The 22504-nt window shown below is 39.4% G+C and overlaps 1 non-coding gene and 1 pseudogene across 1 annotated transcript; one reads left to right on the forward strand and one right to left on the reverse strand.

Moving 5' to 3' along the window:
• The first annotated feature begins 1621 nt into the window (after positions 1-1621).
• On the forward strand, positions 1622-1785 carry LOC142443860 (U1 spliceosomal RNA). The gene has a single exon (XR_012783592.1). It is a non-coding gene; the product is annotated as a U1 spliceosomal RNA (small nuclear RNA).
• Positions 1786-17253: 15468 nt separating this feature from the next.
• On the reverse strand, positions 17254-17406 carry LOC142443846 (U1 spliceosomal RNA; annotated as a pseudogene).
• Between the last annotated feature and the right edge of the window lie 5098 nt (positions 17407-22504).

The following is a 22504-nucleotide window of genomic DNA, read 5'->3' on the forward strand; positions in this document are numbered from 1 at the left end:
GACACTATCTCTTTTGATAGCCGGACACCATCGGCTTTCTTCGCCACATTTGCTTATGCACCTGTTTGTCCTCAGTGATAGTATCATGGAGGTGTGCAGCCAATGATATGATTTTTTGTTCTTTGATGCCTCATAACTGATCCCTTTGGGACCACGTGATCACACAGGCTGGTGTGTTCTTCCATGTGGGCTTTGTTGCTTCTGAGCTAGATGGCCGCTTGTTTACCTTCAAGCCTTTAAGACCCTAGACGTTATTTCTTTTGATAGCCGGGCACCATCAGCTTTCTTCACCACATTTACTTGTTCACCCGTTTTGGCTTCAGCAGTTGTGTCAGGAGGGTGAGCATCATAGAATGCCAATTTAATAGAAGAAAGTATTCTTGCATTGAGGGAGTGCTTGAATAGAGGCCCAAGGTCCTTCCGCCACCTTAATACTAAACTGGCATTCAGTTATCAGGTATCAAAGAACAAAAAATTATATCATTGTGAATGAGGCGGGGGTGCGGAGTGGGGACCCAAAGCCCATCTGTAGGCAACCAGACATCCCCTTATGGAAGGGTCACAGGGAGGAGAAAAGCCAGTCAGGGTGCAATGTAGCAACGATGAAACATACAACTTTCCTCTAGTTCCTAATGCTTTCCCTCCCGCCCCCACTATCATGATCCCAATTCTACCTTACAAATCTGGCTAGACCAGAGGATATACACTGTTACAGATAGGAACTGGGAACACAGGGAATCTAGTACAGATGATCCCTACAAGAATGTACATATAACCTCCTCCCTGGGGCATGGACAACAAAAAAATGGGTGAAGGGAGATGTTGGACAGTATAATATATGACAAAATAAAAATTTATAAATTATTAAGAATGCAGGAGGAAGGGGGGAGTGGGGAGGAAGGGGAAAATGAGCTGATGCCAAGGGTTTAAGTGGAGAGCAAATGTTTTGAGAATGATGAGGGCAACAAATGTACAAATGTGCTTTATATAATTGATATATGTGTGGATTGTGATAAGAGTTCTATGAGCACCCAATAAAATGGCTAAAACAACAAAACCAAAAACAACAAATGTATTTCCTGAAGAAGATTACAATTTTGAGTATGTTACTTTTGAGTTGGCTTTAAATTTTGGACAGTTACTTAAAAGCACCCTGAATGATAATTTTATGATAATACATTTCAAGATTATACTTACAAGCATATCCTTTTGTGGTAATCTGGATATATACATATTAATGAATATATGCATGTGCTCATAAAATACAAAGTCTATTTCTAAATATGAAAAATCCTGTTAAAATACTATTAAATGATAATTTTCAAGAGCATGAAAACATAATTTATACAGAAATAAATTATTCTGGAATATATTTTTGCTTATGAATAACATCTGCAGATAAATTTAATAAAGTGTTTGTATTATTCACTAATATTTCATTTATTTGGTTAAGCATATTATATTTTATTATTTGTAATTTATTAATGCATTTTCTGTTGCAATTTTATAACTTGTAAAATAATGTATTATTTATGAATATAAAAAAGTTTCTCTCATTGGATGAATAGTTGACTCAAAGATAAATTATAAATCCCTTAACATTATATATTTATATACAACATAAAATATCCATCAAACCATGATCACGAAGGTGGTTTTCCCAGGGCGAGGCTTATCCATTGCACTCCGGATATGCTGACCCCTGCAATTTCCCCAAATGTGGGAAACTCGACTGCATAATTTGTGGTAGTGGGGGACTGCGTTCGCGCTAAAAAAAAATCCATCAAAGCTAAGTAATTACAAGATAAAACGAATCAGGAAAAATTTTCACTTGATAAAGAAGTAATCAAGTAAATTGGTAAACTGACATGATTCTATTACTATCATGTCCTTAGAAATTAAAATTTAATGTAACCTCCACACCCAACTCTTTGCTATCGAGTTGATTCTCCTCATGGAGACCCCTGTATTTCAGAATGAAAATTTGTTGTGCAAGACTTTCTTTGGTGTCATCTAAAAGAAGTAGCTCCAGGTATTCTTTCTGTGGCAAATCTGGGTGAATTTAACTGCTAATCTTTTGATTAATATTCAAGAGTAAGCCATTTGTACCACTTAGAGGCATAATTGCTATGTTGTTATTGTTAGGTGTCATCTGGTTGGTCCCAACTAATAGTGACCCCGTAAACACAGAACGAAAGCCTCGCTGGTCCTTGACTGTCCTCAGCATTGCTGTTAGGCCTGAGCTGTTTGTTCCAGGAACGGCTTCACACATCTCTCTGAGGTTTTGCCTCCCTTTCCCTGACCTTCTCCTTCACCGAGCTTCGTGGCCTTTCCCAGGTCCCCCCGGATAACAAATCTGAAATTCGTGAGGCAAAATTTTATTCTCCTTGTTTCCAAAGAGTATTCTGTATGTATTTCCTCAAAGAGAGATTCACCTTTTCTTCTGACAGACGATGGCATTTTCAACACACTTCATGAAAACCGTGATTCAAAGGCATCCATTCTCCTGTGGCCTTCCTTATTCATGGTCCAGCTTTCCGTGCAGATGAGGTGACTGACAAAACTAGGACCTCAGTCAGGCTCACCTTAGTCTTCCAAGTGACGTCTGTGCTCTGTAATTTGGCAGAGGCAATCTGTTTTCTAAGTTCTTCCTTGCTGCTTCCAAGAGCAAGGACTTTGGAGCCAAATAAAATGAAACCATTGAAAACTTAAATTTCTTATCCGTTTGTCAAGATATTGATTATTGATCCACTTGTGATGATTTGTATCTTTTTACACCGAATTGTAATCCATACTGAAGGCTACATTCATTTTAAGATAATTAATATAGACTGCCTATATTATGAAATTGAATTTGGGAAGCAAATTTATGATTTTACTTATCAGATACTCAGGGGAGAGAGAAATTTAGGAAAGGGCAAAAATACCATTAAAGAAGAAACATAGGAAAGAATTAGATATGTACCCAGTGTGAAATACAATATTTACCCAGCATGAAATATAATATTTTTGTCTGTTAAATCATTCATTTTGAAGGCAACACTTTAGATGTATTATGAGAATGCTGAAACATAAAAGATTTGAGCCTAACTGCGTTTTCCTCCTACGTGTTGTACCCACCACACCCTGTCTGCCTGACCTTCTATGCTCTCTTTTTCCTACACTTGTATTTTAAGGATCCGGGGATTGTCCAAGGTTATGTATGATTTGGGTTGTGAACTGCAAGGTCAGCAGTCACTCCACAGGAGAAAGACGATGTTTTCTTTCCCATAGACACTTACTGCTACAGAAACCCAAAGCGGCCCTTTTACTTTGTCCCTTTAGGCAAGCTTTGAGTAGAGTCAAGCCAAACACAGTGGGCTTGCTTTTTAATTACATTTTTAGGTTATGTAATTTACTATTTATTATGTGTCATTAAATGCATAACAGATCCTGGAGAGAAGAGGCTTTGTCTGGTATGTTTTTTCATCTATTTAAGAACTCAGAACAGCGCCTGCCTGGCCCAAAGAAGTTCACAATAAATGTTTGAGTAAATTATATGCATCGTTTGCATGAAATTCCTATTCTAAGTTAAGAAATTTCAAGCTTCTTTTCAGGTGTAAAAGTGCGTTGGAGGTGCTCTCCTTAAAGTAATTGACTGCTAATTGGAGGGTGGCTGGGTCACGCTCACCTGCCCCTCTGCCAGAGAAATATGAGGCTGGCTGCTTCCATAAAGATTTATCACCTTGGATACCAATGGAGACAGTTTTACGCTTAGGTTACAATTGAACTTCTAGCTGCACATCAGTAGTTTGAAACCACTAGTCACTCTGTGAGAGAAAGATGAGGCTTTCTGTTGCTGTAAATATTGAGAGCCGGAAAATCCACACATGCAGTGTACTCTATTTTGTATTTTAAACAAGAAAACAACAACACCAACCAAAAAAAAAAAATCTCACTGCTATCTAGTAGATTCTGATTCTTGGTAACTCTATCAAAGGTTAGGGTAGAACTGCCCCTGTGGGTTTCTGAGACTAACTCTTTTTTAAAAATCATTTTATTGGGGGCTCATACTACTCTTATCATAATCCATACATACATCAATTGTATAAAGCATATTTGTATATTCTCTACCCTCATCATTCTCAAAACATTTGCTCTACACGTAAGCCCTTGACATCAGCTCCTCATTTCTCCCCTCCCTCCCCACATCCCCCTCGCTCCTTGATAATTTATAAATTATTATTTTGTCATATCCTATACTGTCTGAAGTCTCCCTTCACCCACTTTTCTGTTGTCCATCCCCCAGGGAGGAGGTAATATGTAGGTCCTTGTAATTGGTTCCCCCTCTCTACCTCAGCCTCCCTTCATCCTCCCGGTATGGCCACTCTCACCACTGGTCCTGAAGGGATCATCCATCCTGATTCCCTGTGTTTCCAGTTCCTATTTGTACCAGAGTACATCCTTTGGTCTAACCAGATTTGTAAGGTAGAATTGGGATCATGATAGTGGGTGTGGGGAAGCATTTAGGAACTAGAGGAAAGTTGTGTGTTTCATCATTGCTGCACTGTGTCCTGACTGGCTTGTCTCTTCCCCGAGACCCTTTTGTAAGGGATATCCAGTTGCCTACCAATGGGCTTTGGGTCCCCACTCCACACTCCCCCTCATTCTCAATGATATAATTTTTTGTTCTTTGATGCCTGACACCTGATCCCTTTGACACCTCATGATTACACAGGCTGGTGTGCTTCTTCTATGTGGGCTTTGATGCTTCCGAGCTAGATGGCTGCTTGTTTACCTTCAAGCCTTTAAGACCCCAGATGCTATATCTTTTGATATCCGGGCACCATCAGCTTTCTTCCCCACATTTGATTATGCACCCATTTGTCTTCAGTGATCATATTTGGGAGGTGAGCACACAATATGATTTTTTGTTTTTGATGCCTGATAACTGATCCTTTTGGCACCTCATGATCACACAGGCTGGTGTGCTTCTTCCATGTGGTCTTTGTTGCTTCTGAGCTAGATGGCTGCTTGTTTACCTTCAAGTCTTTATGACCCTAGATGCTATATCTTTTGATAGCCAGGCTCCATCAGTTTCTTCACCACATTTGTTTATGTACCCACTTTATCTTCAGTGATTGTGTCTGGAAGGTAAGTGCAGTATAAGTTGGGGGAAGCCAGCCCCCCACCACTAATCATGGGTTCAATAAGCACAATTGTACGGTATATATATATATATATATATATATATATATATATATATATATATATATATATATATATATATATAAATTACATTAAAGTCATCAAGAACATGAGAGATAGAAGTAACGGAGTCAGACGCATTTCATAGTAGCATGCTCACCTCAGCCCCACTTGATGGTCCATATGGAGAGAAGGGGAAGGGAAGGAGCGCAAGGGGAAAGGGAAACAGGGGAGAGGGAGAGGAGAGGGGGAAAGAGAAACCAGCGAGAGAGGACCAGCGAGAGAGGCCTCTATTGCTAACCCAGGCTTATATACCTTTGGGGGCATGCAAGCCCACTGTAAAGACATACATCACAGGAAGGGATTGCACTACAGCTTATACAGCAATGAGAGGGGGTTGCCTAGGGACATACACGCAATAACAAGATGAGGGATGTATACATGTCACAAGATGGGCAGATCCTAGATACAGGATGGCAGCTTAGTTTTGAATGGCACAGAGCCAGTTTGACTTGCTCCCTGGCTCAACTGATAGAGACCATTAAAGGTAGGGTGTGAACTCCACCTACAGGAACCAAGCTAATGGTCATAAGCCTCAGGGAGAAATAGTTCGCTGTGCCCAGTAGCAGGGAGCGGGGCCTACCCTATAGTCTGGTGACTAACTGCCTTCAGGGAGGATGTCTGTAAGCATCTGAACTTCCCCCACATGAGCATCATGGAATGCTAGGTTAATAGAACAAAGTGTTCTTGCATTGAGGGAGTACTTGAGTGGAAGCCCAATACTAAACTAAACTATCTAATACTAAACCTATAAACATGCGCTAAGAGACTAACTCTTTACAAGAGTGGAAAGTCCAGTCTTTCTCCAGTGGAGTGGCTGGTAATTTCATACTGCCAACCTTGGGGTCACAGCCCAATGCTCAACCATTACACTACCGGGACTCTATATTCTGTTCTATAGGTTTGGACTATATAAGTTGGAATTGATCTGAGGGCAATTAGTTATAAATTATTCTATGAGTCAAAATTTGCTTGAAGGAAATGGGTTTGGTTTTTGGAGAAAAAAAAAACCCTTCAAGTTGTCCTTGAAGGATGGATAAAAAGATACTCTTGACTAAACGGAAGTGATTGAATTTATCTCCCATGAGTTTCCACGATAACCTAATTCTCTGGATATAAGCACATCTTGTTGACCATTTCCTCTCTTTATGACACATAACTGATTCCTGTTGCTTCTAAGGGGTGTTCAGAAAGAAAAAAAATATTCCCAGGGGCTTTTAATTTGTTTAAGAAACTTAGAAAATATATCTCCGACCTTTAAACTACTCTTTGTCACTTCTGGTTATTAGCATTTATGGTATATTAAACCTATTCAAATTTTATTTATTTTTCCTTGGAAACTTGAACATATGCTACCTATTGTATTGCTCAAAAATATGGGGAAATAGCTGACTTGATTCATTAATTATTGTTTTAGCTTAAAGAATCATAACAAATCATAGCTTAGAGACATAAAAGTATCTTCTAAAAGTTGAATTTCAATTTAAGTGCCTTTAAAATCTTTCTTTTTAGACCCCTTGGGACTACAACTCTTAAAAAAAGAGTCTTAAAGTTTCTTTGAGAACAATATTGCCTTAGATTAGTCAAGTCTTATGATATCAAATTTCTATTTAAGTCTATAATATTCTTTTCAACTTCATTAAAGCTGCTACCATTTTAACTGAAGGTTAAAAGAAAACATAATATATATAAAATAACTCACCAGATAAATAGCTTGGTCTAGGTTAGCAGATTGTTAAAATTCCGCTATGACCTCAAAACCCCTAACAATGAAGTTCAATAGGCTTCACCTGAACTTGTTCAACATTCTTCTCAATCACTGTTTAGGCCTCCGTTTTCTGGAAATGCTTCCATAAATATTTCCTACAAGCCTCAATTGTTCAGAGTTCGCAGAATTTGAATTATTTGAATATTTGTTGATAATGGAGAATCTTAGGTGTATTAGGTTTGGTTGACTAGAGAAAAAAAATCCAGTGATACTCTTATGTGTATAAGAAAGAACTTTATATCAAGATGTAATTATATTTCAAGAAAACATCATAGCCCAGTTCAACTCAAGTCCATAAATCTGATACTAGTCTACAATTCCCTCTTCAGACTCACATAGTCACCTGCAATGATGCAGAATGTAGGAAGGTCACAGGCTGGTACATGCAAAATGTTATGCATCCAAGGCCAGTGGGAACATGGCAGGACTCCAGCAGCAATCAGGGTGGCCAGCAAACAGGAAGGTCAAGGTGGAGAGAGAAAGGGAGAGTTTCCTTACTTATAAGAAGACCACTCCCCTAAGGAGGCACCATCAGGCTGTGACCTGATTGATAGGTGGGATGCCACCTCTACACGTTTATATATCTTCAGGTTGACATGACATTATAGGAAGAACAACAGAAACCAGAGGTGAAGGGAGACAGCATTCAGTGTGAGATTTGAAATAATTAACAATCTACAATTTATCAAGGGGCCATGAGGGTTGGGGGGAAGGAGGGAAATAAATAGGAGCTGATCCCAAGGGCTCAATGGAAAGTAAATGTCTAGAAAAGAATGATGGAATGTATGTATGGATATGTTGGATACAATTAATGTATGATCATAACAAGAGTTGTAAGAGCCCCCAATAAAATGATTCTAACAAAAATAAATACCACACAGGTCTTACTTCAGAATCTGTGTGTGGAACCTAGCTGGCTGGATGCTTAGTGTTCTTAGATGGTGGGTGGTCATATTAATACGTGTGTTCTTTAAAATTTTACATGTATTTATTCGAATGCAAACCTAGGGTTCAGTTTGATACATTTTACCCAAATATATCTATAGCTCCTAACACAGTGTGGCCTATTGAATGTGCATAAGTGTTTATTGAATCAATTATCAAAATGATGTTCAGAATGTATAAACCTCTTAAGTTTCTCCATAGAAAGTAGATTCAGCCCATTTCATTCTTACAGCTTTCAATAACTGAGAACAGACAAAAAGTGGAATAAATCATTTTTTCCTCTATTCTGTGTTTTCTCAATGTAGTTTATTTTTAAAATCACTTTTATTAAAAAAATGGTGCCAAAATTATAGTTTCCAAGTACTCTCATGTTCCTTGTCCACTATTATTATTATTCATCCTATTAATATCTTGTTCCATGTGCTACATGTACCACAACTGATGAATTAGTATTGGTATATTATTATGAACTAAAGTTCATAATGCGCACTGTTCATGTTGCACAGTCCTATGGCTTTTGAAATTGCATCGTGGCCTGTACAAACCACGACAGTGTCATCCAGAATAATTCCACTGCTTTTAAAATGCCCTGCGCCGCACTTACCCCCACCCTCACTTTCTCCACGGACCCCGACAAGCCCGGTCTTGTTACTGCAGTTCCCCCTTTCCTTGAATGCTGTAGACTTGGAATCACACAGCATGTACTTTTTTGAGATTGATTTAGTTCACTTAGCAAAATGCGTTAATTTGCCTATTCCTTTTTAAAAATCATTGACAAATATTACATTTGATGGATTAAAAAAGTCTTTTTTTTTTTCCAGAGAGGGATCCCAAAAGACCTACTGCCATTTAGGCGACTCATACTCAGAGCAACTTTATAGGACATGGGGATCCCTTCCGGGGCTACTAGGCTGTAAACTTTTACAGGAGGATGCTCGTGTGCAGATTTACAGCCTCGGAAGCACACAGGGCTGTCCTCCTTTGTCCTACAGGGTTCCTCTGAAGGAGACTTGGCATCTGTGAGGTTACACCACCAACACCCTCAAGGGAGATTCCACTCTGTCACATGGGGGGTGTGTGGGGGGGGGCGATCAGATGGAATGAATGGCCTCCACAGTATGAAATTAGCTTTTGAGGTGGGAAATGATTAATTGATTGTGCATTCTGTGAAAATCTACCTCGATTCTTCATCAACTGGATTAAATTGTTAGGCAACCACCTAAGTTTATTTCCATCAAAAAGGTTTCAGGATGTCCATTTTGGTTTTTACTTTTTGTCGTCACTAGAGGCCACTGTTGCCTTTTAAATGCATTTTAAAACTGAAAGCGACTTTAAAATTTATGTCTGAGTAACCTCAAAAGAGGTGCTGGAGTAGAATATTCAAACTACCAGGGACTGCTACAAAGATAAACAGATCAGTCTTGGAAGAAGTAGATGGCTGGAGTGCTTCTAGGAAGCAAGGATGATGAGACTTTGTCTTACTTTGGGTGTGCTGCCAGGAGAGACCGGCCCAGTGGAACAGCACCGTCCTCGGTAGAGGGAAAGTGAAGAAGGGGAGGCCAGTGAACGATGGACTGACACAGTGGCTGCCACAATGGACACACGCATAGGAAGAGTTGTGAGGGCGGTGCAGGCTCGGCACTGCTGCTTTCTGCTGTGACGGGCACTATGGGTCAGACGTGACTTGATGGCGCTCAGCAGCCACAGCCTCAAAAGTCAGCCTCTTTAGTGGCCAGAGAAATGCACCGCGGTGGTGCAAACACTTGTCTCTATTGTCTTTTGAGTAGTTAGCCAACTTGGAACAAAGAATTATTTTTAATTACTTTAAAGAATATGAACATTTGCAAATTTGCTTTAAATTGGAAAGATCATACTTTTCCCATACACAGTTTTATTGGGATATAATCCAAATATCACGCAACAGTTCAGTCATATCAAGAAGTGTTGTGCAAACATTACCACAATCCATTTTAGAACGTATTCTATTTGTTTGTATTCCTTATTATTGGCTCCCCATTTCCCTCTAATCTCCCCTGCGTTACCCCAAGGAACCATTCTTCCAGTTACTGTCTCTTTAGATTCAGTAAGAGCTAGCAGCGAGACTCAGTAGCAGTGAGGGTTTTTTGTTTGTGTCTGTCATATTCCACTATCCAATGAATTCTGTATGAAACAATGCTATCCACAGCCTATGTTGAAAGGGGTCACTGACAGCTTCATCCCATGCACTCCCCCGCCCCCCCGCACACATACACACTTTTTAAAATTTTAGTGCTAGAACTTTTAGATGTGTCAAAAGGGATCAAATCAAATGTTACACTTCAATCTACTATAATCACCTCCACGGTACTCTCTGTGGGATGACCAGATGATTCACTTTCCTCGATTACGGTCAGAGGGAACTCACAGAAGGTACAATCTGTGAGTACAACCTGCAAAGGGATTCTGGCCTTACGTCATCATCCAGAGTTCTTTGCAAAAGAGGAGCTCACAATGTAAACTCTGATACCATTCCCTCCTTTGGATTTGGATTGTATTATTTAAAACCCTTGGGTCACACAGGATGCCATGCTTCTTTGATGTGGACTTCGTTGATGCCTCACTTAGATGGCTGCTTCTTTGAAGAGAAACTTTTAAGACCCCAGCCGATATTCTTTTTGGTTGCTAGGAATCCCTTTAGTTTCTCCACCAGTTTGCTGAAGCACTCATCTCTTCAGTGATCTCTTCAGGGGGATCTGTGTCAAGCAGGACCATGATGTCATAAGAACTAATTGCTCTTAGATTGGGGCTAGAATTAATTGTGAGCCTCAAGCCCATTCCTATATCTATAGTCTATATATGCCTCTGTTTCACCTTAGAGGCACTATCACCCTTTTATGTTAGAAAGTATTACAAATCATCGCCCTGAAGCACAAGGTCACTCTGTTTACAGGGTCATTAATGAAACCAGTGGTAAGGAATTTAAAAACCATGAAGAAAGGGAAATTATACAAGTATAGGATGGTTATCAGCCACAATATATGAGTTATTGACTTGTACAGATTAAATCCTTAAGAGAGTAGACACTATTTACATAAACACTGAAGGTTGGACGTACTGCAAAACTTCTGATCATATTTATTGACAGTGGCAGCACAAGGCCTACCAGGGGAAAATGTACCTGAATAAAGCAAGAAGGGCACTGAAATAGTAAGTGCATGGCAGTCCAACACCCACAAGTTCTGTGCCCTTTGTATAGCTGTCTTCTGTTCCTTCTCTCACCTTGTAGTATCAGCCTTAAAAGGGCTACAGTGAGTTTGAGGTGAAGTCCAATTCCATTAGTGGAGTGTCCACATTGAGTTCTTTGCAGGATGTTGTGCACCTTGAAAGCACAAGATCGAAAATCTTAGTCTACAGCACATGGCTCTAGTTCCCTGAGGCCGAGTGGAAGCTAGGTCTAGTGTGCTCAGTAAGGTATAGGGTACCAAGCACATTCTACCCTTAGGTTCCACATCAATGTTGTTAAGAGCATTTTCCCATGCAAGGGTTGGCCCTCGTGATTTTTCTACCAACAGAAATGCACTTCCCTTCTCTACGGCATACCTGTTCCCCTCTCCCTCTCTGGCCGTGGATTTCCTATCAGAATTGCTGTCGCTCTGTCGGGAATGTCTGTTGGTTTGGGGTGAACTTAGCACAATTTGGCATGGCAACAATAAATGGTCGTCTTCCTCTCCCCCATCTTGAAAATCTGACTAGCTGAAGTGACGTCTTCTCTGTTCGAGTCATTCTTAAGCCAAATGTGTAGAGAGGGGGCTGTGTGATCCTTGGGCGCTAGTCCTATCGCAGGTTGTTAATAAGCATGTTGTTTTTCCTCCAAACTTGATGTCATGTTCTTCATATCAATTGGCTTCTTTGATTATTTGCTCAGCATACAAATTGAGTAGTGTGGTGAGAGGATGCAACTCTGACATATACAGCTGCCCTGATATTAAACTATGCACTGTTTCCTCTTTCTGTTCGTACAACTGCCTCGATTCCTTACAAGTCCCTTAGGGACACAATTAAGTATTCTAGAAGTTAAATTTTTTTTGCAAGTATATCCATGGTATATTATGATCCACACAGTCCAATACTCTGCGTAGTACATAAGACATAAGTAAACATCCTCATGGTGTTCTCTGTTTTTAGACAGCATCAATGTAACATCAGTAATGACATCCCTTGTTTCATGTCTTCTTCTGAATCCAGACTGATCCGCTGGCAGCTCACTGTAAATGTACAGCTGAAACTATTCTCTGATCTTGAGTGTAATTTCACTTGTACGCGATATTAGTATTGTTCTATAATTTGAACATTCTGTTGGGTCAACTTTCTTTGGAATGGTTACTCATAGGGATCTCTTCCAGTCAGTTGGCCAAGTAGCTGTCTTCCAAGTTCTCTGGCATAGACGAGTGAGTGCTTGCCATGTTTCGTCAGCCTGTTGAAACATTTCAGTTGGTTTTCTATTAATTCCTGGTGCCTTGTTTTAGCCGATGATTTTTATTTTGTATAATTTGAGGTGAAGGTTAAATTTCTCTGTTTGTATAGCAAACTGAAATGGTTGGTAGCGAACTGAAATGGTTGGTACGGCTCTTCTATGGATAACCTTTGTAACTCCTACCCAAGGATGAGGTGGAACCATGTAAATAGGATTGATCAGTTTTGCCATTCCACTGTTATAAAGTAAGCTAGTTTAGAAGCAAGATCTGAGAGTCATACGAGTATCAAGACAAAAGAACTCGAGTGAAGCATGGCGGAGATCGCTGCATGGAGCGGTGGCAGAAGTGCAGAGGACAGCGCCTCAGACAGCAGAGGAACCATGAGACAGAGCAGGAGACAGGTCACTTCCTAGTCCATGGGCATGTAAAGCTGAGCATTTCTGGACAGAAGAATGGTTTGTTTAGTGGGATGCACTGTGGGTACTTCTCACAAAAGGAGCTTTGTAACACTTCCTCAAGAGGGTAATTGACCTAGGGCCTCCGTGGCTGAGAGATTGAGCATCAGAGAGAGACATGCCTGCAACATAGCTCAGATGAAGCACCCTGGACAAAAGAACTATATCCTTAACATTTTTAGCTGGTATTTAATACATATATCATTCCATATTTCAATCATGTCAAGTTGAATGTACAATTGCAACCACAATCAGTTTCTAAACGATCTTTCTCTACCTGGACTCCTTGATATGTTTCCCTTTTACTCCTGCCCCTCACCACTCTACTCCCGAGCCCCTAATTCTACTTGCTGTCCCTAAAGATTCATCAATCCTGGGTTTCCTACACAGAAAAATGGAAAAGCATATAACACCGCTTCAAGAGGGTGACCTCCATTGACATAACACCTCTGTCTCAGATACACTCTATTATGAATGAACAAATACCATACAAAACAATACAAACCCCCAAATACAGAAAAATTTGGAAAGCAGATCAGGTCCAGCCCCTATCACCGAGTGGATCTACTGACAAAGTTTTAACTGATCATGCCAGAGTATGTCTTTGATCTTCTATAAACACTCTCCCAAGCACTCTGCTTAGTGACCACTGTTCTCCCAGCCACAATTTTAGATAGGGGAGTTCTCTGAAGGCTTCTTTCTGATGTAATTCCATAAATGAGTCTTGGGCCCCCACTGTCATCTTTAGGCTCTGAGACTGATCGCTTACTTGCCTTTGGATTATATGGATTCCAGTCCTTGGATAGTTGATGACCATGTGCTTCTTGCACATGGACTTAGTTGACATCTCACTTAGATGACTTCTTGTTTGGAGACAAGCTTTTAAGTCCCCAGATGCTATTTTACCTGATAGCCAACTCCATCTAAATTCTTGGCCACATGTTGCTAAAGCACCTGTATCTTCTGGGTTCCCTTCCTGAGGGCGAGTATTGTGTGATGTAAGTGAGAATTAATTGTTCCTAATTTGGAGCTAGGATTTAGTGTGAGGCCCAAACCCATTCTTGGATCTATGCTTTTTTTTTTTTTAATTTGCTGTAACTTGGGAGTTAATACATATGTCATATCATTCCAAAGGTCAATCACATCCCAAAGAATTGTACAATTGCTTCCGCAATCAGTCTCCAAGCATATTTTTCCTTCCTGGACTCCTTGACATCATCTCCCTCTTATCTTGCCCACCCTTCTTTATTCTCCTTGCCCCAAAAAACCCTTTTTATGTTTACTTTCCCTTTAAGCTCAACATCCCTGAGTTTCATTTGCCAAAAAACAGAGAAACAAACAACGCAGCTTCAAGAGGGTGACCCCAAGGGTGATGCACCTCTGAGATACACCTTGATATGAACAAGCATTAGCAAAATATAATAGAATGACCTTCACAGGGTTTCAGGAATAACATGAATCTTAACACAGCATACAGGGTGTTGATGTATCAGAACCTTGGTCCGTCAGCCAACAGTACACCACTCTTGGTGCAGCTGTCTTCTTCTGCCTCAGACACCATGTGTTACCTGACTTAAGTCCTCAAGGGTACAAGTGTGTCTGAAGTAGAGTCCAGTTCACCCAGTGGAGTTCCTGTATGGGGCCTCACCGATGAAGCCTCTTGAGCAGGCTGTGTGCCCCGAAGATCCAGGATTCAGTGTTTCAGCATTCCACAGCACTCAACCTGGGTTCCCAGGAACCCCAGATACCCTACTTCAATTTTGCTCACCCACTGAATGCCACTAAAGACACTCCCCACTACTGTTCCCCCGAAACATCCTCCATCTCTCCTACCCCCACCTGGAGGTCAGCTCTCTCTTCCCTCAACAGACTTGTACTTGTGTTTCCCCAACCATGACTGTTAGCTCTCTAGTAAAGCCCACGATCATGTGTATTATCTGTGAGTACTTTATCATCATCGTAAAGGATTATTAAATGCCACTGAGAAGTACAATGCCCTAAGAGGGATAACTGGGATCAAAACCGGGTGAAGGAAATTGGAGGGTTGAGGCATGCTTGATGTATGCCTTGTGGGAATTGGCATTGGGCTGCGGTAGAGGAGGATCCCCCTGTTGTGTTCTATTAAGCATGTACTTCAGACTACAGACTTCCCCAAGAGATGAGACATTTGAATTACATAAAAGAATTATTTCCTGTCAATTATATTTTACAATAAAAACCTAAATGCTTCCATCATTCCAAACACGAAATCACTGCCACTGAGTCTCTTCTGAACCACAGTGACCCTGAAGGACAGAGGAGGACTGCCCTCACAGGTCTCTGAGACTGTCACTCTTCATAGAGCAGAAAGCTTCATTTCTTCCTGGGAAGTTGCTGGTGGTTTCAAACGGCTGACCATTTGGTGAGCAGCCCAGTGTAGAACCCATGATGCCACCAGGGTTCATAGGAGGTTCCATAAGCATCAGCAAATCAATTGAATTAGAGTTATTTAAAGACACTCTGACGACATCTAGTACAGATAAGACCTCAGAGCCACAATGGCTGTTAAAATGAATGACATATTCGATGGATAGATGAACATTTTTGAATATCTCACTGGATTATTTGGCTGATTGATTAGACGCACACGCTATTATGACAAGCAGGGCATTTTGTGTACACTCGAAAGGGAGTTTCATAAAAGTGGTGGAGACAAATCATAGCTCTAAATCTTGATATTATTATGTATTGGAAAGAGGTTTATAAGCAAATGAGGCAATAGTTTCATCAAATAAAGGCTCCTATACAAACCGGTGTAACTAATTAAACCTATTTCTTCCCACTGCTTTCACACATGTATTATAAGCATCAGAAATAAACAAAGTGTTATTGGTCAATTACTGATACGATAAATTACAGCCGAGATCAGCAAACCTGTTCTGTATAGGGTGGTGATTTTTTCCCTTTTGGGCCCATAAGGGCTCTGTCTCAACTTGTCAATTGAGCCAGTATAGTGAAAAAGCAGTCCTGGGAAACATGGAAACCAAAGGACTGGCTGTATTTCAATAAAGCATATTTACAAGAACAGGATTAGACACGTCGGCTGAAGTTTGCCAACTCCTGAATCAGAACCACCGAAACGTATCAGTTATGCATTCCACCTAAAGGAAGTGTCGTGAAGACACACAGGGACATTGTCTTCTTGCTAGCCCTTTGCCAGCAGAGCTTTGCAAGCACCTGTCAGATAGAAGGAGTCAGACAAATGCATTAAATTAAATTCATGTGTATACAGTATAAAGTCGTTTCTATTTTTTTCTCACATTCTTGACTCACACAAAGCATGATTGGTATCAATGGTTATGTATTAGATATACACTAATACATTTCAGCGAATTTCATTATAAGTCTCAGAAGAAGAACATACACTCCCATATTTTATTAGGTTAGTAGAAGAATATAGCTGTTGTTCTTATGAACATTTATTTAAACAGTTTATCGTGGTGTGGTAAGTGTTTACAGGGAAAATTAGTTTTCCACTGAATAACTGAATGTATTTTGTTTCTTGACATTGGTTGCAGTCCCTTTCGATGTAACAGTGCTGTTCCTCATTTCTCTCAGTTTCCCATTCCTATTTGCCTTCCCCCCCCTTCCCTTTCTACCTGCTGAAATTTATTTTTGGGTGAATGTTGCTTGATTGATCTTGTGTGACTCATTGGTTTGAGGAGGATGTTCCTCAATAATGTTGACTGTGTAGGCAAGTCTGTTGTTTGCATTAGTTCCAGGATCGGGTTGCATTCCAAGTTTGAAGGGTGTCTAAGAACCATCGACTCAGAGGTTCCATCAGTCTTTAGCAGGCCAATAAATCTGAACTTTTAAAATACTGTTTAACTTTTTAATATTTTCTTCTTATGAACATCAATAAAGACCAAATTAGTAATTTAGAAAATGAGATCAACACATGTAGATCACCAGTCACATGGAAATAATTTTATAGAATGATGAAAACACAGTTGGCAGCTACATGGGAAGATACCATGATATAGGAATATACAAACCAGTCATTTCAAATTTTGAAAAGAAATAAAGATAATACAAGTAAAAATATATTAATAATTTTTTGAATAGAATGACCAAATTGATATACTACGCAAATGAATCTGTGGAGATGCAATACTCAGTCAATACGATCAGAAAAGGGTTGCTATAGTTCATTTCCATTGAACTGGCTTTGACTTCCTTCTGGTGACCCTGTGTGTAATTCAGGGCAACATTGCCTGGTCTTGTGTCAGAGAAGATAAAAATAGCCTAAAAGTGTAACAAATTACATTGTCATGTGTGACTCATGCAACAAAGCTAGTGTTCAACAAATATTGAGAAATATAACAATTGTTTTTTTCTCTCTTTTTTTGGACGCAGTTCCCCAGTGCCATAAATTGTGCAGTCGAGTTTCTCACATTTGGGGAAATCACAGGGTCGGCACATCCGGAGAGCAATGGATGAGCCTCGCCCTGGGAAAACCACCTCCGTGATTATGGTAGCTCCCCTGCCAGGTAAGTATGAAAATATAATAATTCTTGAGCTGAACTTTGGGTAAGATCATTAGACATTCTAAAATGAATATAGAAGAAATCAAAAGTTGAGATATAATATAATAGCAACTAACTGAACCCATAAAACAATTTTTGTTATATATTTAATGTGTATATTCACTAAGGAACCTACTAATACCATTAAATGCTACTTATACATGGACCATAAAACACTTACATTTGGAGAATCTGACAGTAGTACAAATCAGAATCACTTTAAGCTGAAAATAACAGAAATAAAATATGTTTACTTTACCATATAAATATGATATGGGTTTATTTTTCTCGGATAATAAGAAATCTCACTTGTAAGTACCATAGGGCTATTGCAACCACTCACTGAGATCCAGACTCTAACTATTAGTAGGTACAAAAGGGGTGCTTTATCGCTGAACATCAGTTCCATATGCCAGTCACAACACATCTACCAAATGGTGGCATTTGCTAGTTGAACCTGTCATTTTTTAACAAGAAAAAAATATATATTTTTAAGAGGATCCATCTGTTTGACTAAAACATAGCTCTTATTCATAGGAATGAATCAGGGGAACTTTGGAAATTCATTAATTTTAGCAGGGTTCATTATAACTGAATAAAAGAATATATTTATAAAATAAATATTTTATAAGTAATACAATAATATATTTATGGAATAGTATATTTTCTAGTAAAGGAAAAACAAAGTACAGATATTCAATAAAAACTTACTGTTAGAAAGATCAAGATATACATCTACATTCAAATCTATAATTACTTCCATATCTAGTTTCACACATTCATATGTAAAACCTAGTGAAGGTTGGGCTATGTATTGTTCACCATTAAAGTCTATATGTCAGAATGAAGCAATGCACACAATAAATGACTGTTGAATAAATGATGTCCAAGGTTATAGATTTGGAAATGGCATTGAGAACTATATTTTCTTCTTCCTCGTTTTATACATATTAAGCATAAAAGATTTAGTACAATGGAATCAGTGCTCTATCTGCACATGGGAACACGCCTCCTTTTAGAAGGAAGACATCAAGACCTGAAGAGCATAGGGTTGTTGAGTTGGAAGCAAAAATGTGACAAGTGAGTCACTGGAAGAAATAGTGAGTAGTGGTCTTCCCATTTCTACCCCTTGGTTCCTGGACCTGTGGATTCTGGATATTGGGGGGGTGGGGGAGATATCAAAGATAGGACTGGCAGGGGAAAGAGGATGACTTGTTTCTACCAAATATGTCATCCTATCCACTTAAATGTTAAAATCCTCCTCTGCAAGGGGAACCTCAGTGGCATGCACATGAGATACAAACATCTTTACTTTTTTGCTCCATTCAGAGAGATATATCCAAAATTTGAAATGACTGGTTGTATATATATCCACATACCTCTTCCTTACAGTCCTTGTCACCAATTATCCAATCATTTAGCCAAAGCATTGGCCACAACCCATGAATCATTGTACAGTAGGTCATTTGACCCTCTATTCATCCAAGAAATGGAACAACCAGTGGTGTAATCTATACTGCTCAAGTTCTGTCCATTGGGAATATTTCCTTCATCCAGAAAAGAACACTTGTGCTGATGCTGTCCACGTTCAAGGGGTCCCTGTACACGAGGCATGACTTCAATCATCTGGTCATAAGGACTCCTCATGATACCTTAGGGGAAGACCAGGAGAAAGACAATTTGGGCACACGTGTGGAGATCATTGGCATTTGGATCACTTCTTTATGTAGCTTGCTTATACCATTAATATAGGCTTCTAAAATGATATCCTTTGTCAGTCATTGTTCTGGTCATATATTTTCAGATAGGATTGGATCATATTGATATAGTTTATTTGCTAAAATATCAGTAGCTAACTCTTCACTCTTAAAAACATAGAAGTTTCAATCTTGCAGCGATCTATTTGGGGATTAGGTTTAGGAGACCAAGAAAAATTAAAGAACAGCATAAGGACAGGAAGTAGCTTGGGTCCCTATTGAAGATCATCAAATTACTCTACAGATATTAGAAAAAAAATGGCTTCCACTCAGCCAACCAAAGATGTCTACTAGCCATCTTTTTTTATATTGAACAACTTATAATTTATCTAAGTAAGAAAATAACAAACCATACCTGGATGGCAATGTGAGAGGGTTTGTTTGACACCACTTTCCTCTTGCTGTCCCAAATGCTCATCAGGGAGGTATTTCATGAGGTGCTGCACATTCGTGAGTGAAATTCCACAGGCTCCAAGGTCCTGCTTCCTCACAGGGTCAGATCTTTTACAGACATGAAATGCACAGTGGTACATTATTTGTTTCCGCCTCTGACATGTGACACTCAGCTATGGAGCCAGTAAAGGGGAAAAGTTGTGACTGCATCAGTACCCCGCTCTGAAACTTTGTCTCTATCCCAGTGGAGAGCCAAGTGACACCTTTTAGAGATAGTAAGTGGAATCCCAAGTTTTCAACAAAAGTAGACGAAAAGTGCATGTTCCACAAAGTGTACATACACTCCCTCAAGGACATGGATTGACAACAGTTGCTGCAACAATTGGACCAGGCATAGGAAAAATTGTGAAGATGACTCAGGACCAGGCTTTGTTTCATTGTGTTGTGCATAGAGTGGGGTGGTAGTTACATAATCTGGTGTCAATTTGAGGATTAAGAGTATAGGGGTGGAGCCTAGCCTGTCAATCAGGATATAACCAATGAGACTATATGTGTGAGCATGGTCTTCTCCTGAGGATTCTGGCAACTCTTGTATTTCCTCTTTGGATGTGGTATTCTCTCTCTCTCTCTTGCTTGGCTCCCTTCCTGGGAGACACAGCAGCTGACAAGACACATGGAACTAAGCTAGTACTCTGAGCTGGAGAAGTCACATGGAGATCCCTGCCCTGTGCTGAGATGCTTACAACATCACTGGATCCGCAAGACTTCCCTTTCACTGGCCTGTGAGCACCCTGCATTCAACATCATTGCATGTGTTTCTTGAGTCTGAAGAGGATTTTATAGATTGGTATTGAACATATGGGCTAATATTGGACTTGTAGACTTGATCTGGACTGGGCTGGGATTCTTTTTCCCTCAATATTCAATTGCTCTTGTATATAAAGCTCTTTCCTACACATATATGAGTGTCTATGAATTTGTTTCTTTAGTCTCCCTGGACAAACACAGGTAACTATGGGTCAGACGGTTTCTTTGTCACTTAGCAACAACAACAACTGGTAAACCACCAAGAATCATGGCCCAGCCAAGTTAACACATATTTTAACTCAAGGAGCAAATTCTATCCAAGGAATATAGAAAAAAATTGTCAATTATTAACATATGTTTTCCATAGAAATAGTATAATGCCCAAGCTTGCAATGTAAGTTTATTTGAATTCCTGGCAATATTACTTTTTCTGCATTAAAATAATTATATTTTTGAAATATGTTTCATTTCTAGAGACAATAACATTATTTTTCCATGAGTAATGTGCATTAGTGTTTATTTGTTTGTTTTCAGTGTATCATTGAGCTCTTTTGATATAATGGATGCCCTGGAAGAAAATATGCAGAATTGTATTGAATTGAATTTGAACAAAGCAAAGAGGCAGAAGGGATGTGAATCTATAATTAGTCCCCACTTGAATATCATTCTTTTAAACCAAAGTGAAAATGGAGTGTTTTGTGATCATTCACCCAGGAACCCTGCTGGTGCCGTGGGGGCAGACCTCGGGCTGCAGTTGAAGGCCAGTTGCTAAGTGGAAGAAAGATGAGGCTTTCTTTTTTCTTAACAAGAGTTGCAGCCTCAGAAATTAGTAGGGGTAATTCTGTGCTGTCTTATAGGGTTCCTATGAGTCAGCATTGATTCGATTGCAGGGAATTTTGTTGAGAGTTTGAATAATTCAGACAAATACATACACAGACAACCTCAAAGATGCATATTTCTTTCATTCTCATGTGAATTTTTACTCTTTCTCCACCTAACACTTCCTATCAACAATTTGACTAGCATGGAACTAACCATGTTCTAAGGTTCTAAAGTCAGAGGAAGGAGACGTGGAGTCTACCCTTACTGATTCTTCAAATAACTGACAGTGTGATGTTTAGGATTTCACCACACTTCCAGACCCCTATGATAACAGTCTAGATAGTTGATTGAGGCCTGTTTAAACTATAAGATTAATCATTGAATACTAATTAAGTTTTCTTAGAAAATAGTCTCACTCCTGTCAATGGAGGGATGTGAATCTAAAATAGTCCCCATTTGAATATCATTCTTTTATGTGACTAGTGTCTACATGAGAAGTTGCTGTACCTTACCAATCACTTACAGGTGTGTTCTCCTTTCACAGAACACTGGGTCTTAACTCACTCACTGACTACCTCACTGCCTCACTCACTTACTCACTCACTCACTCACTCACTCACTCACTGCCATTGAGTTGATACCAACTCATAGCCACCCTCCAGGGCAGGTAGAACTGCTCTGTGTGTTTCCAAGCCTGTGGCTGTCTTGAGAGTAGTTTTCAATAACAGTCATTCTCCCATGGAGCAGCTGGTGGTTTTGAACTACTCACCTTGTGAATTGGAGCCCAATGTGTAACCATTGCATTATCAGAGCTCCTTGGTTCTTAAATATATCTATACAGTTATTTTTAGATATAAAATGTATTCATTCAAAATGTATCCTATATGAGATAGATATATTACTCAAAACGAGTAATATTTTAGTAAAGTTCTTTAATCACTTTTATATTCATGTGAGTTTGGAATTTTCTCCATGATTTTAATTAAAATCAAGTTATGTAGAGATATAACGTATGACAGAATTGAGCTTTAAAAAGAAATTTTACTTTGAACTCAATCATTAGAAGAAAAAAACAAAAAATCTATTTAAGTGAAGTGATAGTTGGCATTTGCCTTAACTTGGCTGGGCCAGGATTCTCAGCAGTTTCAAAGTTAAGGCCAGTCATCTCCCCGGATGTGACATAATAACGCCTGCAACTCCAGGATGAGAGCACAGCGGTCATACAAGGACAAACGAGTAGAGCAGCCTCTTTACTCAATTGTAGCTCTGATAAAATTGAAAAGAAGTTTCT

The sequence above is a fragment of the Tenrec ecaudatus genome, chromosome 3 (genome assembly GCF_050624435.1).
Source record: "Tenrec ecaudatus isolate mTenEca1 chromosome 3, mTenEca1.hap1, whole genome shotgun sequence".
Classification (NCBI taxonomy): domain Eukaryota; kingdom Metazoa; phylum Chordata; class Mammalia; order Afrosoricida; family Tenrecidae; genus Tenrec; species Tenrec ecaudatus.